The sequence below is a fragment of the Ochotona curzoniae genome, unplaced genomic scaffold, assembly GCF_017591425.1.
Source record: "Ochotona curzoniae isolate NIBS_2020 unplaced genomic scaffold, NIBS_Ocur_1.0 contig_2210, whole genome shotgun sequence".
In the NCBI taxonomy this organism is placed as follows: Eukaryota; Metazoa; Chordata; class Mammalia; order Lagomorpha; family Ochotonidae; genus Ochotona; species Ochotona curzoniae.
In genome coordinates this window covers 49,868,189-49,886,794 of record NW_024465369.1, presented here as the reverse complement: position 1 = coordinate 49,886,794, position 18,606 = coordinate 49,868,189, and positions in this window count along the sequence as shown.

Sequence of the window (18,606 nt, the reverse complement as noted above, 5' to 3'; positions counted from 1 at the left end):
CTATATGGATTCAGACAATTGAACTGTATTTAGTGCCCAGAAGGCAGCATGGACTTCTGGGCTAGCCAAGGCTTCTTAAGTCATCCCCCAAACCTATGATAATACACCTGGAACATATGAGACACACAAGTCTATTTTAAAGCTTTAAGAACACTTAACTTTCAAAAACATCTTATAATCTGTTCCTGAGAAAGACATTATTTTATTATCATGAATGTCACTTATCTTGCCTTGCTAATAAGAGAAATGTTATTCCAGAGATGTCCCTGCATCTGCATGGAAGGAGTGGGGGAAGTTAAGATATTTGCTTGTAAAATGATTCTTAAATTGGCTTCTTTGATCAGAACCAGAACCATGAGGAATTGTTACCGAAAACCATCTCTTTGTCACATAAAAATTTGAGGGCAACTTGGAGATGAAATTCAAATTCAAATGTTTTTTATTCTTTTTTTATTATTAATTACATTACATTATGTGACACAGTTATATAGGTACTGAGATTCCCTCCACCCTTCTCCAAACCCTTCCCCCATGGTGGATTCCTCCACCTTGTTGCATTACCACAGTTCAAGTTCACATGAGATTCTTTCATTGCAAGCATATACCAATCATAGAGTCCAGCATCTTATTGTCCAGATAAGTTCAATGGTTTCTTGGGGAGACCTTCTCTGGTCTGAAGGTAGAGCCAGCAGAGTATCATCCCAATCAGTTAAAAGCCCCAACATAACATCAACAACAATTTGAAATGTTATGGAATTAATTGACATAGTATTGAGTAACCAATACATTAAAAAAAAAAATGCAAGTTCTTGACCACATCCTGTGACTTCTTCACTGACATTTCAATTTGAATTATATACAACCGGTTCTATACACATTAACATGGCTATAGATTACTATTCAGCTGTATCGTGGAATCCCAGTGCCATTGTGTCACATAATGCAATGTAATTAATAATAATAAAAAAGAAATTCAAATTTCATTCAAAGTAAGGTGACATAAAAAATAGGATTGAGTTCCTGAGAGGTTCATAGAAATGAACTAACTGTTTTTGAGTTTTAACTCAAAAGGAATGCCAACCTCTGATTAATGCAATTGCTTTTTACTACATCTTTAATTGATTTGATGAATGTGGTAATGTACAAAAAAAGATACAATAACCCTCAAATGTAGGAAAGTCTATGTTGAAATATATCTAATCTGCATATTAGATAATATTGCTGTAATACAATCATGCATTAATAGTAGTATACAAATATTTGTAAAAAATACTGAGATTAAATTAATTTGACTGCCTTCCCAGGCCACAGGCAGGGAACTGAGTGGGAAGTGGAGCTGCCAGAATTAGAACTGGCGCCCATATCGAATCCCAATGCATTCAGGGCGAGGACTTTAGCCTCTAGGCCACGCCGCCGGACCCAGTTTCATTTCATTCTTCTGGACTCTTATGCCCATAAAACTTTTCTCTTTTATTGTACTCTTTCATTTATTTTTTATTTATATTTTGTTGTCACTGATACTTAGTGGGATCAGGGCAGGAATTTAATTCCATAATGATTTTTCTGGTCTATATCCTCTCTAATAATGATTGCATTTAATATAACACAAGAATAATGATGCTAAAAAATCTCAGCAATTCCAGTCATCATGCTACATGTGTGTATCGATGATTTGATTTCATCTTTACAGGACAGTTCAAAGACGCACTTGGATCAAAGAAAAGTTAAAGTTCACTTATAACCGTTAGTATTTACACAGCCTACTGATGATCACTGATTTAAATAATGCTTAAGAACGTATTGCTTATGATAATTCATAATTGCAAATTCTATAAAATTCTAGCTTTTCTATTGCTGTAAGCTATCTTAAATTCAGTTATCTTTATCCTCATCTAAGCTTAATTTAACTTTGAAGTTAGTCTGTTTCTCATTTTGGAAAAGTTGACAATATCTAGTGGGAACTAAGAATGAGGTTGTCATTTCAGAATGAGCCTAAAGAATTATAGGTTCATTCTTTCAACTCCTCAGAATACTGCTATTTAACTTTAAACATATAAAAACCACAGATATAGCAAGTCTTATTAATCTATCTATCACTGCAAATGAGCCTAGATAGAACATACTGATCATATAAATGTGACTAATAGTAATATTCTAACATCAGCTTCCAAGGGGTGCTCATTAATTATGACAAACAGGGTTCTCACTTGGCTACTGAGTTCTGCAATATTAAAGCAATCTAAAATTGAAAGACAGATATTATCTTTTTTCAACAAGAACAATTTTCATAACAGGTTGCATGAGAAATATGAAGTAGGAATTAAACAAATTGTGCTCTTATAATACATCAGTCTTAGATCAAAGACACGTTATAAAAACTAACTTATATTATTGTCATATTATTGGATTCTGTTATGTTGCTATTAAGAAAAAGCAGTGCTAATGTACAAAATATATTTGTTAAATCAGGTGACCAGTACTAATGAAAATCCTTTCAATTTCAATTTCTGATTCAAATATTTTCTAAAGTCAATACCAGTGTAAAAATGATATGCTCAACCACAAAAAAACTAAGTAAAGCTGTATGGTGATTATAGTTTTTTGAAAGCAGAAAACAAGCAGGCTTAATACATCAGAGCTTACTTCCATAATTCTATAATTTAAAGCCTACTCATAGAAAACAAAACGCTTAGTGACTTTCTTAACTGTTGGAGCGATAGATAATACCTCATTTAACACCAGAGGTTGTGTTAGTAATTTGAGGACAGAATGCATTAAGAACTGTTTTTATTATTATTAATAGCTCTCCCAATAAGTACACCACATGTACACAAGCTCTACACGCATAAGCTGCAATTTAATCAAACAGATTTGACAAACAATTGTGGTTGTTAAGTTATTCCAATGTAGTTTAATCATTTTCTTCTTTCCTTCAATAGCATGCCTATTTTTAAGCATAAATAATGTCACTTATTTTAGAAAGATATAAAATAAAACTACTGCGGTTTTTTAAAAAGATTTGTTTATTTTTATTGCAAAGTCAGATATACAGAGAGGAGGAGAGACAGAGAGAAAGATCTTCCATCTGATGAATCATTCACCAAGTGACCGCAACGGCCAGTGCTGATCCGAAGCCAGGACCAGGGAGCTCTTCTAGGTCTCCCACACGGGTGCAGGATCCCAAAGCTTTGGGTCGTCCTTGACTGCTTTCTCAGGACACAAGCAGGGAGCTAAATGAGAAGCACTGGTCTACTTTAGCATCAAAAGTGCTTACTCTTTCAGAGTATCAGAATTAAAGTGTTTGTTAATCTGTTCCCAGCTTCCCATGACTGAGACAGAACTTCAGAAAGTATAGTGTAAAGGCCCTGTCACCAATTTTCACTCACAGACTGCAGGATTCACTTGGGGCATAGGAGACTGAAAATACTGAGATGATCAGCACCTCTGTCTCTGCTCCTGAAAGAGGTGGCCCATGCCAGACAGCAAGCTCGGAGGGCTACAGAACACAAGAATGAGTGCTGCACCTCCCGTGCCTTGAGCCTTCTTGTGGTTAGAGCAAGGATAAAACCATGACCTCTTTCTTGAAACAGGAGCTAGAGCACGATGGGATTAGTTCATCTTTGTAATTGTTTCTCTGAATAGCAAAATACAGGGAGGAGCAGGAGGTGGAAGAGGAAGAAATAACACACACACAAACACACACACACAGGGCCAGTCGCAGTGGTTAAGGTCCTTGCCTTGCACGCCCGGGATCCCATATGGGCGCTGGTTCTATCCCAGCAGCCCCGCTTCCCTTCCAGCTCCCTGCCTGTGGCCCAGGAAAGCAGTTGAGGACGGCCCAAAGCTTTGGGAACCTGCACCCGCGTGGGAGACCCGGAAGAGGCTCCTGGCTTCGGATCGGCATAGCATCGGCCCGTTGCGCTCACTTGGGGAGTGGATCATCAGATGGAAGATCTTCCTCTCTGTCTCTCCTCTCTGTATATCCGCCTTTCCAATAAAAAAAAATAAAAATAAATCTTAAAAAAAAAACACACACACACAGAGGGAGAGAGAGAAAGAGAGAGACAGACAAACAGAGAGAGAGAGACAGAGCTTCCATACACTGGCTCAAACCCCAAATGACTACAACATCTGGAGTCTGGCCAAGCCAAAACAAGGAGCCAGAATCTTCTTCAGAGTCTCCTATATTAATGCCACGGACCAAGCATTTGAGCCATGTTCTGCTTTCCAAAGCCATTAGTGGGAAGCCCGATCAGAAGTGGAGTATCCAGGGTTGGAACCAGCATCCATATAGGATGCCATTGTTGCAGGCAGAAACTTGGCATGCTACACCTTAGCTCCAGTCTCAGGTTGTTTTCAAAGTGATGTATTCTACAGATTTTGTTTAAAAATGGGATTTAAAAAATGCAGTTTAACATCTGTATGTGGACAACAAGAGTACAACAATCCACTATCATGCTGGGTAAGTACATTGCCAAATTGACTAATAGTTTCCAAGACCTTCTAAGGCCAAGAGTGAAGCAGTTACAGAGATGCCTGAAACATTATATTGAAACAGCCATTAAGCATATAAATAAGCAACTGACAATAAAAAGCCTGAAAAGGAGGAAAGTCTAATACTAAAGAGTTGATACAATACATTGCCTGATATGTCAATTTTATTCAATTAAAAAATCTGTGTGAAAATAAAGCATTCATGCATCAGAGAAAAAGCACAGAAAAAAAAAAAATGTTGGAATGCCCATGAAAGAGATTGGATGCAATGTTGAACAGAAGTTTTCAAATAATAGTGTATAACAGAAGCCACTGTAAAAGGTTGGATGGTTACACAAATAGAAAAAAACAGACATAGTAATAGAAGCATGCATACATATGAAGAGGAAGGGTTTTTTTTTTTAGTAGAAAATAAGGATAGCAGAAGGATATTATATACATTTATGTGTATGTTTGTGTGTGTTGATCCCATATGAATCCAGTTCTAATCGTGGCAGTCCTGCTTTTCATCCAGCTCCCTGCTTGTCACCTGGGAAAGCAGTTGAGGATGGCCCAAAGCCTTGGGACTGCACCCACAATGGGAGAACAGGAAGATGCTTTGAGCTCCTGGTTTCAGATTGACTCGGCTCCAGGTGTCGCAGCTACTTGGGGAGTGAAGCAGCGAATTTAAGATCTTCCTCTCTGTGTCTCCTCCTCTCTGTATATCTGACTTTCCAAAAACTAAATAAATCTTAAATATATATTAACATTATGTTAAATATATTTATTAACAATATGTTCCCAAGTATCAAGCCAGTCAAGAAGTAGATTTAAAAGATAAATAAGACACTTCTTAGGTAAATGATTGTGTAGATGTAACATCATATCTTACTCTGCTAATGGATTACCTAATTATTGCTTTTTCTTTCATTTGCAAGGCAGAGAAACAAAGGAGAAAGAGAAAGAATGCCCTTTTATTTATTATTCCCCAAATGCTTGCAAAGATTGAGTCTGAGCAGAAGACTTGCAGGAAAACATCAGAATGTATTAGATATGTTATAATATTAGTGAATGCTGATATAGATTTTCATTCCTGAGCATACAACACTGGAACTAAATCTGTCATATTGTTTAACTAGGCATAATGCTTATAGACAGTGTAAGCATAGTTTAGTCTGCATTTATTCGGCAAAGTCAAGGATGGTCTTCCCAAAAACATAATGTTGAAAAGAAATGGGGTTTCAAATACAGGGAAGAGCAAGTTGCTTAATCGCTCAGAAACAAGAGAAAAGTGCACTCAACAGCATGAAATTCTTCATAATGACTGGAGTTGAAGGGAAAGAACAAAAATATTAGGATGCTCTTTCCCTCTCCTTATCTGTAACTCTGCCTTGCAAATAACCTAAAAGAAATATTTTAAAAAATATAAACCGGGAAAAAGTCTGCAATCACAATTCCAAGCTGGGACTCTTCTGGTAAAAATGTTACATTTAACTGTCTTTGGAATACACACAAAGTCAGCAGATACCTCTGGGTAAGAAAACGATTTCCATTTCTGACAAGTTGGAGTAGCATTCCTTTTAGATGTTCAAACAGAACATCCAGAAGAGGCAGATGGAAATTGTAGTTTAGATGTAGAAACTCATCTGAGGGTTGAAGAGATCATTTTTAGTGCTCCTTGACTTAAAGCTTAGTAGTAAAGTAAAAATGCAGCAATCTTGTTTTATTTACTCTGTATTTGCAAATTCTTACACTTTCCACACTTTGTAACCCCAAATCAACACTTTCCTTTTGCTTTCTTGGTCATAGGAAGAGCAGCAGAAATGCTTTTTTCTAAATCATGGCTTTTAAGCTAAGGTGAAGAAAAGCTATCGCAGCTCTCATGTTATAAAAGCGTGAACTTCTTACATTTGCTATAATAAGACATCTTTCACATTTTTTAAAATTTAAGACGTTGATAAATAGAGTTACAGAGACACAGAGAGAAAGAGAGTGCACTCTTATTCATTGGTTTATTACCTGAAAACCTGGGATGGCTGGAATTGAGCTATATTAATGCTGGGAGCTAGAAACTCTACTCAAATTCACCCTCACCTATGTATGTGGCAGGAACCAAACTACTTGAACCATCACTTTTGCCCCAAGAAGGAGGCAACAGGAAGTTGGAATTGCAGTTTGAAACTAAACCCAAATACTCTGATATGGGATACAGTATTAATAACAACAGAACTAATAATTCATTTTTCTTTTTGAAACAGAGCACAAAAGAAAAGGAGCCCTAAAGAGGTAATAGATCTTCTGGTTCACTAACCAGAGATGGGCATGGCTGAAGCCAGGAGCCAAGAACTCCGTCTAGGGCCCTTGTGTGGGAAGCAGGGACCTTGCTACTTGACTCATCTTTCATACCTTTTTCGGGTACATTTACTCTGGAAAGATAAGAATCCTTCAAAACACAGTGTGTTTTCATCCACACTATTCAGCAGTCATGAATATTTGGTGTGTCTGGTCAATATGCTCAAAATTCTGTTGATTAATCTTAAGGCTTTTTTCCATATTTTTCAATTTCAAGAAGTTTATAAGCATCTTTGTGTTGTCTGAAAAAAAGATGAATTTTATTTATAAGACCACTCTAGGATGTGTCTCAATTAAAAGTTGTTCTTTAAATGGCGACTCCGTTAATACAAATTCTTTGATACCAAAAACTAATACACCAGAAATATTACACTTTTCACAACGTGTTTGCATTTTAGAAGTCACATCAGCAACCTTCTGTAAGTATCTGCTGTAATGTCTGGAATAGGCTTCCGATACTTTTGGTAGCATAATGCTGCAGATGGAATCTCTCTTGTTTTCTAGAAAATATTAATTTATATTCTTTAGCAGCATTGCTGCCAATTGAAATCAACTAGAGTCTCAGTTTTCATAATCGGTCTTTCAATTTGCCTATGACATTGTCTATTGAAATATAGCTTAAAATATTTTCGTGGAATATCTCTTTTAGTTTAGACTTGTGCTACATAGTTTTCAAGTGAACATTGCTCTTTACATAACTGGAGACAACCAGTATAAAATAAGAGGAAAACAGAAAATATTAGATAGATGATAACTAATCATTGCATTCTGTGACTACATATCAATCTATATAACTACAAGATTTCCAGATCAGTTATCTTACCATGCGTTCTTTATTTTAATGGCAATGTTTATGTGCCTCTTGTATGCACTGAATATATTTTCTGTTCTTTGCTATTCTCTTAGCCTTGAGGCTTAAGACAGAAATCTACCTGGCAAGCATGTGAGGTGATCAGGCTTTCTCTTAAGGTTATTACAGAGGCAAGAACCAGTATCCACACTCTTTCTTAATTTAAGTGGTTTCTACTGTGGTCAGGGATGCTTGGAGCCATCAGAGGCAATAGTGTGTGAAGTACCATCAAAAAGAATAAGCAAGAACGTATTAATTACTTCAAATGAAATAAAAGACAGATGGAGCCATTAAAACTTCAAGAAATAGCCAAATATTACTAATTCATATGGTGTTCATTATATCACTACTAATGATGCCAGATTCTTTTTGACATTATTAAATGTGATGTGTGAGAGTGTACAGACTTTTAAAATAATTTCCCCTTATGAACTGATTTGTCTCTGATAGAATAGAATATATTAAGTGGTAAAATACCTATATCTCAGTTCAGAAATGATCAATTCAGGTAACTTAAAGAAAAAACAAAATTTCTTCTTTCTCTCCTGACCCTATACAAACAAAGCCAATGATTGTTTTATTATAGTTCATTTTTGTGTCTTATTTCCATATAAGGCTATTTCTGTGTTGTAGAATAATCTGTTAGAATTATTTAAACATATTACTTCTGTTCAGTTTCTGTTCAGGTAGCGTGAGAATTAATGAAAGTGTCAGATGTGGTATAGAATTGCTGATCGTGGCAATGGTATCATCACAATTCCAAATATAATTCATTTTTAAGATGTATGTTATTTATCTGAAAGGAAAAGTTACAGAGAGGGGCAAAGTGCACTTCTACCTATTGGCTCACTCCAAAAATGGACAAAGTGATTAGAGCTGATGCAGATTGAAAACAGGATTCAGAGCTTCATCTGGGTCTCTTATGTGGACTCAGGACTCAAGCAGCTGGGTTATCTTTCACTGCTTTCCCAGGAGCATGAGCAGGAAGCTAGATAAGAAGCAGAGCAACCATGACTGAAATCAACATTCATTTCAGATGCCAATACCTCAAGCAGTAGCTTTATCTATGTATTAAGTCACTTGATCTTCCCACTTGATCTTCATAACATAATCAAAGGTTTTTATTATTCTTCTTCCTAAACTTAAATATTGTTATTAAATGTTTTTTAGTCACAAGTCATTGAATATTGAAATTTCTGAATGATATATTTATAATGCATAAATGCAAAAATATTTATTGGAATAGTGTCCAGCATAGTTTGATAATAAACACCCATGACATTCGTGTTCTATATGATCGCTGGATGGAGCTCTGACCACCACCACTTTCTGTCCTTCTCCATGCCAATGTGCCTGGAAATGCAACAAAAGATGTTCATGGACTTGAGTTCCTGCACCCACATGGAAGACCCAGAAGAAGCTCCTGGGTCCTGACTTTGGCCTGGTCTAGTTTTGGGTATTGTGACCATTTCGGGAGTTAATCAGAAACGAAAGACCTCTCTCTTTCCCTGTATCTCCTTCTCTCATTGCAGCTCTTTATTTAAACAAATTGAATCTTTTCAAAAGAGATTTATTATAGCCAATTCCTTAATCACATCTTTACCAGTTTACAAAGCCAGGTAATACAAACAGAGGTGATATAATCTAAATTTCCTCTCTTGGCCATTTTCTGAGACCTCTTCTTCAGTTATAAATTTTCTTTCAACCACAAGGATAATAATTTGCCATTAGAAAAGCCATTCCAAGTTGCCTTGGGCAAATACCTCTCCTGCTTGGGTCAGGTGGCTGCCTTGGGCAGCTCTGGCCAAGGGCATCTCCCATCCAGGTCAGGTGGCTGCTTGGGCTGCCCAGTGGTGCGCTCTGTGGGGTTGAGGTGTGGATTTGTAGGGGCAAGGAACATCACACAGATGCATGTGAGTGATGACCTGAGGGTTCATGCCCAGATGAGAAATTACTGCTGAGGGACTTCCATGGATAAGGCCACTGCACAGGGAGGTAGGCGAGGGGGTCAGACCAAATGGTTTGAAGTGGGGAACAGGGGGCTGAAGCACCAGCACACATGAAAGACCTGAGCTGGGGTTGTTAGCATCGACCATCACCGAGCACCACTCTGGCATTCACTAAAACTAAGGTTGAGCCTGCCTGGCAGGGTAAGATCACAGTACCTTCCAGTGAGAGTTGAAACAGGGGACAGGTGATTTTAGGATGGCTCACGACAATAACTAGCATGTGAGATAATCTATGGAGAAGCTATGGGGTATATGTGGGCTCACCCTTGTGGAACTGTAGTATCTACCGCCATGCCCAAGAGCTGTGGAAGGGAATAGGCCTGACTGGGGAGCTCAAGGAATGCCCTAGCTGAGTCTGGCTGGATATGGCTACAGCCTCGCTTGGTGCAAGTGAGGACTGGGTAGGGGAAGCAACAGACTGGGCTACACTACAGCACCTACTGATACTTGTAAGAGCCTTAGGGCGGGGTGGGTGGTATAGAATGGGCTGGCCTAGGTCTTGATTCCCACTGAACCATGGGAAAAGTTGGGTCTGGGTGTTAACCAGGTGTGCCTGAGTTGCAACACTCAACAGTAAGAACCAGAATGGGTGTGGACTGGTCGAGCAAATCTACTGCTCCAGATAGGACAAGAGGTGGACAAAGTCAACCTGGATCAAGGACCAATTGTTGTACATGAGATTTGCCTCTGAGAAGAGACTACACAGAGGAACTTGGGGAACTCTTTTGTCAGGACACAGTCCCTGCAGGTGATCATAAAACCCAAGGCCAGGAGCAGCCCAGATCATGCCAACTACAGTACCCACCAGCAGAGATGTGAGTCAGGTTTGGGGACAGACCATGTTAGGTCAGTTCATAACATCCACTGGCAGATCTGAAAGCAAGAACAAAGAGCAGTGTGGTTAGGTTAGGCCACAACACCAGTCTGTTCACATTAGGGTCGGGATGGGGGTCTGCCTGGACTGGACTAATCTGTAGCACCCACCAGCAGGAGCTGGAACTGGGGGCAGGCTGGACTGAGCCAGGCTGTGCAACATAATGGTAGATGCTGAGGGAATGTAAATCATGCCCGCCTAGGATCAGTGGGTGCTAGGTTCTTGAGACCTGAGGCATGGAATTTGGTGGGGCTAGGATCCCCTGGCTCAGTTCCTTGGGCCCTCCTACATGGTGGGTGCCAGGTCCATGAACACTGGAGGTGGAGGATCTGGTGAGGCTTGAGCTGTCCGGCCCAAATCCTGGGGCACAACTGTGAGATGGGTCCTGGGTTTGTGAATCTTAGGGGCAGGGGATCTGTTGGGGCTTGGATCACCTGGCCTGGGGATCGAGTTGCCTGACCCAGGTCCTAGGGCCCACCTGTGAGGTGGTTGCCAGGTTTTTGAGCCCTGGGGTGGGGAATCTGGCAGTGCTCAGATTGCCCAACCCACGTCCTGGGGCTCACCTGTGTGGTAGGTGCCTGATTTATGAGCCCTGGGAGTGGTGGATCTGGCGAGGCTCAGGTCACCTGATCCTGGTACTCCGGCCCAACTGTGAGTGACAGATTTGTGAGCACTGAGGAGCTCATTGGGCCTACCTAAAAATGAAAAAGTTGGAGCAGTGGATGCAGACCGTGATGCACATGGAGAATATGGCAGCTTATTGTTTACCATAGTAATGGAAGGAGAACTGAACAAATTGGGCGACTACCTCAGCGCAATGATTATAAGAAAAATTTGGCTGAATGGAGGCTTGAGGTCGACTATGTCAGTCAATGGGCATTAAGAGGACTGCGTCATCTTTGGATCAACAAAATCAACAGCATTTTAAAACTACCCAAATCACTTGGGCAGGACACTCAGAACATGTACCACATTTAGACCCTAGATTGATATCACATGGCGGTTCCTCATCCCTGGGTACTGGGACATTTGGGAGGCTGGGTGTGGCTTCCCCTTTTATCAATCCCTTTTCCCCAGAGACAAGATGAAACAGAAAATTCTGAAACAACGATTTCATACACTTTCCCCTAACTCAATAATTCCTACCCTGACCAAACATGTAATCATCATCAAAAGTATATAAAAAAAAAAAAAGGAAAATACTTCTGATCTGAAAATGAAAAGTTTCTTCCATTACTTTAAAGAAATTTGTATTACTCATAGTTGAATGATGTCAGGATTCTATTTTGTGCATTACACTAAACCTTTTATTTATATATTTATTATTTGAAGTTGACACCAGAGAAAGGTGAAAGTGTTTTTACTTGATATATGGCAAGTGACATGTAGGTAGACAAAGTCATGGTGTAAAAGCAAGAGCAGCCTTTCACAGTCTTCTTTGGTTTGCCTTCAGCAGTGCTAATGCCAATGATTTATCTAATTTATGAAGTAGCAGATGTTCTGAACAAGTGAGTGGGCCATGAACAAGTGAGTAGCCCATATGGGGACTTCTCTTGCAATTCACTTGTGGTTTTCCCATAATGGGATGAGGATTCTTCTGTTAATCATTTAGAATATATGAACAAATTTAAAAATTGAAAGTGAAAGACTGGCAAACACATATGCATGCATATATATATACACATTTAATGAGTGATCAAAGTGTTCTTTCTGATATTTAACAGTAGTTTTCTTATACTGTTTCTGTGTTTCCAAACACTCATACAAATACAACCACCTACGAATGTGTCATCAGTGACAATGTATCACATTTCTTCATTGTTTATTCTATTGTTCTTAACGTAAAGTGAAAAACCTCGGTTTTATTTTAATGCTACAATCAAAAGTTAACAGAACTGATGTTGCTAGCTTCCTTCCTTGATCTTTTCCTTCCTTTCTTCTCTTCTTTTATTCCTGTCTTCTCTTTAAACATTTTATCCACTAAAATCAATAACAGCAGCTTATTATACAAAATGCAAAGAATGACAAGTGAGATGTATAATAGAATACTAGGTAAAGCCCTTAGTAGGAATGAAAGCTGCATGTTGTGGCAGTTCAAGAGATGTCTGCAACTCATACTGCAGTTAAATTTCTTGCTAGAATACATTTTAAGCACAGCAGGTCATGCCTCAAATACTTGAACTCCTGTTACTTGCAACCCACATGGCAGACCTGAATTCTCCTGATTTATGTATTTGGTCAATCTGCTCTCAACCGTTTTGAGGACTCACTCCAACCATCATAAGGAAAAATTTCAAAAACCCAAAAGAAAGGAAGGAAGGGAGGGAGGAAGGGAAGAAGGGAGGGCTATACTTTGTTTTTCTTTTTCTAATATAATTTATTTTTTCTTGAATTTAATGTAATTTATAGTTATGATATTATAAATGATATCTTCCAAGTTTTTCTTGCATTTTTATAATTATATATTAAATTTAAAATTTGATTAATCAGCAATTAGTTTTCAAATAAATAGTGTTATGCTTCATTTCCATTTGCTTGAGTCTTTATTTAGTAGCCTCTTAAACATTTCTTCATATGCAACTATTGAGAATTTTGTATTACATGTATTCCCAATCTTACATATCCCTTCCATTAGTAAATCAGATGACTTACAAACTTTCATTGTCTATCATATTCTTTATTTTAGAAGGGCATTTATGGATTCTCTACTCAAAGAAAATAAAACATTTTTTGCCTTTCTTGCAGTCTAATTAGTACATAACTGTTTATGTTAGCTATTTCTCAAATAGTATTAGATAACTGTAAAAGTAATGCAAAATATGTTCTCTATAATACTCATTGGGATGTCTAATGAGGGTACTTTTTAGCTCAATGATTTTTTTGTTTAACAATAATAAAATGGATAAAAAGTAGTTATATATTTAAATTGAAAAGTTCATAAAATGCAGACATTTAGTATATACACACATGCACACACACACTAACAGAACACATACGCCTTAGTATACTGTGACATTATGCTTCTGAACACTTGATTTAGAAACGTGCATATTTAATTACAACTGATATTAGACTATAATTCCTGTTTATATTATATTTATGTTTGTGTGTTTGATTAAAATGTGCTTTAAATCTTTCACAGGAAAAAAGATATTGTTCTTTTTTATCAAAATAATACAGTAGAATCACTTTAAAATTATGCAAGTCAGATTTTCTTTTACTCAACTTTTTTTTTCAGAAATATTTATTTACTAATTTGAAAGTCAGTATTACAGGGAGAAAGAAAAACTGAGAGAGGGAGAGTGAAGTCTCCACCCACTGGCCACAGTTTCCAGGGCTGAGCCAAGCCAAAGTCAGAAGGCAGAACTTCATGATGATTTCTCAGTGGGGGGTGGCAGGAACCTGGGTACTTGGGTCGTCTTAGATTTCTTTTCTCAGACCACTGGCAGGATGTCAGATCAAAACTGTAGCAGCAAGAAAATGAACCAGTGCTTATAAAGCAGCTGACATTCCTGATGGCAACTTTACAGGCCCTTTCAGCCTAATGTTGAAAAATATTTATTCATTTAACCGTGCCCTTGTCAATAATATCTCTCCTTCTTATAAATACATCCCTAGCACCCACTTGCATATCGGAGGTCTTGGTGTGGAGATGGATCTGATAGAGCAACTTGAGAACTTCCCCTGGTGGGTTTTGTTCCCACTGGCGAGCATGTGATTCAGGCTTGAGTGTTTGTGAGACCAAGCAAGGTAACTCCACCCATCAACAAGTGTATGGGTTGATTTTAGAAGGGTGTGGATCAGGTAGAACCAGGCCTATCTTAGCTCACAAGCAAGTACAGGAGGCAGACTGAAATACAGAGCATGCTGGGCTAGAATAATACACTTACCAGTTTGCATGTGTCACTGATGGGAGCAGAATGGGCAAGCACAGGACGTAGCACTCACCAGCAAGAGTTGGGATTAGGGGCAGGCCAAGGCTGAGCTTCTTATTGTTCAAGGTTAAAACGGGGAATGAATTGTGCAAAGGTAGGTCAGAGAAATAGCTGGAACATGCAAGATCTGTGGCTGGGAACAGGCCTGTTAGGGGAGCTAAATGGTTGTCCCAACTGGGTTGGGATGCCCACTTGTGAACGTGAGGGCTGGAATTGGGGAGGTAGTCTGGCCTGGACATGATTGCAGTATCCCTCAGATGAGTGTGGACTGGGTCTGGGAAGTGCCAGACTGGGCTACACTCCAGCACCCAGTGGTACTCCTGAAAGCAAGGGTGGGTGTAGAACAAGCTGGGCTAGGTTTATACTCCTACTAGGTCACATGAGAGCTGTGCCAGGGCATGAATTGGGTGTGGCTGGGCTGCAACACCCAACAGTAAGAACTAGGTTGGGCATGGGCCAGTTGGTCAAGGCTAGTGTTGAGTTAGGACAGGAGGTGGAATAAGTCAGCCTGGACAAGGACCCACCTATGTGTGTGAGATCTGACACTGGGAGGAGACTCAATAGAGGAGCTTGGGGAAATCCTTTGTCAGAGTGCAGTCCCTGCAGGTGAGTGCCAAAACCAAGACAAGGAATAATCCAGATGAGACCAGGTTACAATACCGGCTGGCATACATGTGTGTAAGTTCTGGAAGCATGACAGACTGGACCAGATCATAACACACACTGGCAGATCAGAGAATCAGGATAGGGTACAGGACAGGCTGGGTCTAGCTGCAGCACCAGCCAGTTAAGACAAGGGCCAAGACTAGAAGTTGAATTCACCAGGTTGGGCAGCAGTACCCACCAGTGTGAGCTGGAATGGGGGCAGACCAGGCCAGGGCAGGTTATAGCACCTGCCAGCAAATGCCAAGGTGAGATAGACCACATGAGACTGGCACACGTGAGACCAGGCAGTAAGGAGGTGTGGGGCTCAAGAGTATGAGCCCAATAAGGGAGTAGTAGGGATTCTATTGCTAGGCCACTGTTCCTGCTGATGAGCATGAAAGCTGATCTGGGGACAGACCAGGCTGGGCAGGGCTACAGCACCTGTTGGCCTACATGTGTACTGGGTTAGGTAGAAAACTAGGCTGGCCTAACTGATTATATCTACTGGTATATGCAAGAGCCAGAATAAGGGCAAGTGGGTTGAACTTTGCCACAGCATCAGCTGGCAAGTCCTGGAACTTGGGGTGAATCCTGTTGAGTTAGACTGCAGTATCACCTGGAAAGTGCAATACCCAGGGTAGGGAGTGGGTCTAGTGGGGAGGTTGTAAGTACCTCTCTGATGGGCTGTGACTCTCACTGGTGAGCATGAGACTAGGAATGGGGGCAGCACCCACTGGAATGAGTGCGGGCTGGAGAGTTGAGTTGGTTGGGTTGAGTTAGATTTCAATGCCCAATGATATATACAAGATCTAAATGGGATGTGGGACAGACTTAACCAGTCCATTGCACATGCTGCAGGCACAGGAACCAGAGTTGGGGGCGGGTCAATGTTGAGTGGCAGTTATTAGGGGGTCACTCTGACTGATCTGCAGCTCCTCCTAGTGTATGTAAGGGATGTGCATGTGGTGGGCAAATTTGGGCTGGGCTACAGTACACATTGATTTGCAGAGGAAGGAGGGCAAAACAAATTGATCAACTGTCCCAGTGAAGCTTGACAAAAAACTTCTGAACAAATGGAAACTATGAGGTACACTATGTCAGCCAATTGGCCTTGGAAGGCTTTGTTCATCCTTGGAACAGTGGTATGAACAGCATCTCAGAACTATCTAAATCACTTGAGCAGAACCCTCAAAACATGCTCTGCCATGAAGACCCTGGGGTAACACTGGGTCCTGAGACAGTTTGGGAGGCTGGATATTGCCTCTCCCATTATACCTTCCCTTTCCCAAACACAGGAAGAGGAAGAATAAAACATGTAAACAATGGTCTTGCCCACTTTCTGCTGATCCTCAACCTTTCTCACCACGATAAACTATGTAATCACCAAAAATAAAATTTAAAAAAGATAACATTCATCTAATGTATTCTCTACTAAATTATTATTTAAATTCACCACCCTCCAAAAAAAAAAAAAAGAACCTTGTCCTTTTAGGTTTTCAATTTTATTTTAGTAGAGTTGAATGTAGCAGATTCTCCCAATTTTTATAGAATGCTTTATAAGTTGTCTATATGATTAGGCTTAGAGATTGACATTACTAAATAGTGTTGTAATTAACAGTAGCAAGACATAACTCTCTTTAGTGTGTCTGCACTTAACAATAAAATCAAAATACAAAATGAGCAAGACAAAAGTGAAACGTTGTAGATCTAGAGAAATTATACTTGTAGGATTTAATATCTCTTTATTGGGAATTGTTAGATAATGTATAAAATATTAATAAGGATATTATGGAACTGTTAAGATCTATCTTTAAATGTTCCCTAGGAATTAGAGAGAGAAAGAATTATCTTTCTATCAGACAGAATAAAGGATAAAGAAAAATGCAATTTTAAAGTTTGAATTAATCATATTTTCACAATGTGATACAAATAAGTAATTTTAGTGCTTTTGTTTATATATTTTGAACTAATTGGTCATTATGTCTCTTGATTTGGTTTTGTTTCTCCCATATTAGTTATTTAATTAATCACCATACTTAATTCAGTTTAATCAATTCCCAGGAACTTTTTATAATTATAATCTACATTTGCACCAATTAGTTGAGATTTGTAGCTTCTTTTTTTTTTTTAGTGCAATTAAATCAGTTCTTGTAAGGCTAAACAATTTTCAGTTTTTTTTTATTTATATGGGCTTTTTTGTGGCTTCTTACTTTCATATTTCATATTAGCATGTTATTTACATGACTCATGGAGAGAAGCAGAGAGACCCTGAGACCTGAGTCTTTCAGTTTTAGATAACGCCTGTGTCCCCAGACTCTAGGGCAGGGACATTTAATGAACCCTTTCTTACATGAGTAAAAAAAAGTGTTTTACAACAATGGAAGGTGCAGGATGGAGGATCAAACATTTCCCAACTCCTAGTGTTAGCATATCTCAAATGTATGCAGCTGACATGCCAGAGTCCAGCTCCAGCCGAGTTCAGAGCTCGGGAAGGGTGCGTGGAGTCGGCGATAAAGAAAGACACACAGAAACAGACACTTGGTGCGTTCTCACCACAGCCCTAGAAAAAGCTGTCCTTTTTATTTACTCAAAACCCTTCTCAAGTTTCTACACAAGCAACTACTCTATTTTTTTTTCTTTCCAAAATTAAGGGGCATGTACAGATATTTGGTCACTCTGTCTGCACTTCAAGGCTAAGCAGGTGCCCCTAAAGATAATTTTGCAAAACACTATATTCATATTCTTTAAAGCAAGCTATTATTTATTTTTCAACTGTAACCATGGAGCAACAGCCTGGACTCCAAGGCCAAGGCACATGCTAATCAGTAGTACTTTCCCATCACATTTTTATTTCTGCAACTTACCCAACATTTAATGGGAAAATAGGTTACAAGGGAAAAACCTAAAATCTAAAACAGAAACTTCAAATGTTAAATCTCCCTGCAACAATAATCAAAAGTATTTTTTCTTTAATAAAAGCATCCTTAATTCCTCTAGCTAAAAATTACAAAAGCAGCTAAAACAATTATATTTTCTAGGCTCCAAAAAATTGCAAAGGTAGGCTAGCCTTTGAGATAACAATAACTGTATTTATTGCCAAAGCAGTTTCAGCTCTCAGTCCCATCACTTGCATTAGTATTTAAGACATATATATCAAGCCCCTTCCCAGAGGGTGTGCTGTATGTCTGGGCCTGATTTCAGGGCAATGAGTAGGTACACAATAAGGTGTCCAGAAATGGCATGGGCTTAATTGTGCTTCTGTGTGTAAATTGTCAAAGGCCCACTCACCAAGACATTATCAGTGACATTAACTCTCAAGCTCACCTCAGTAGCAAACAATGCCTCAATAGACTACAGAATTCTTAGTGGGGTGCTTGAGTTTCCATGCCAAAAGCTGGTGAGACTGTGTCACGGAGGTCATAGAGACTTCTGCCGGGCCCTGCCAAACAGCTGATGCTCCCCCGGGCC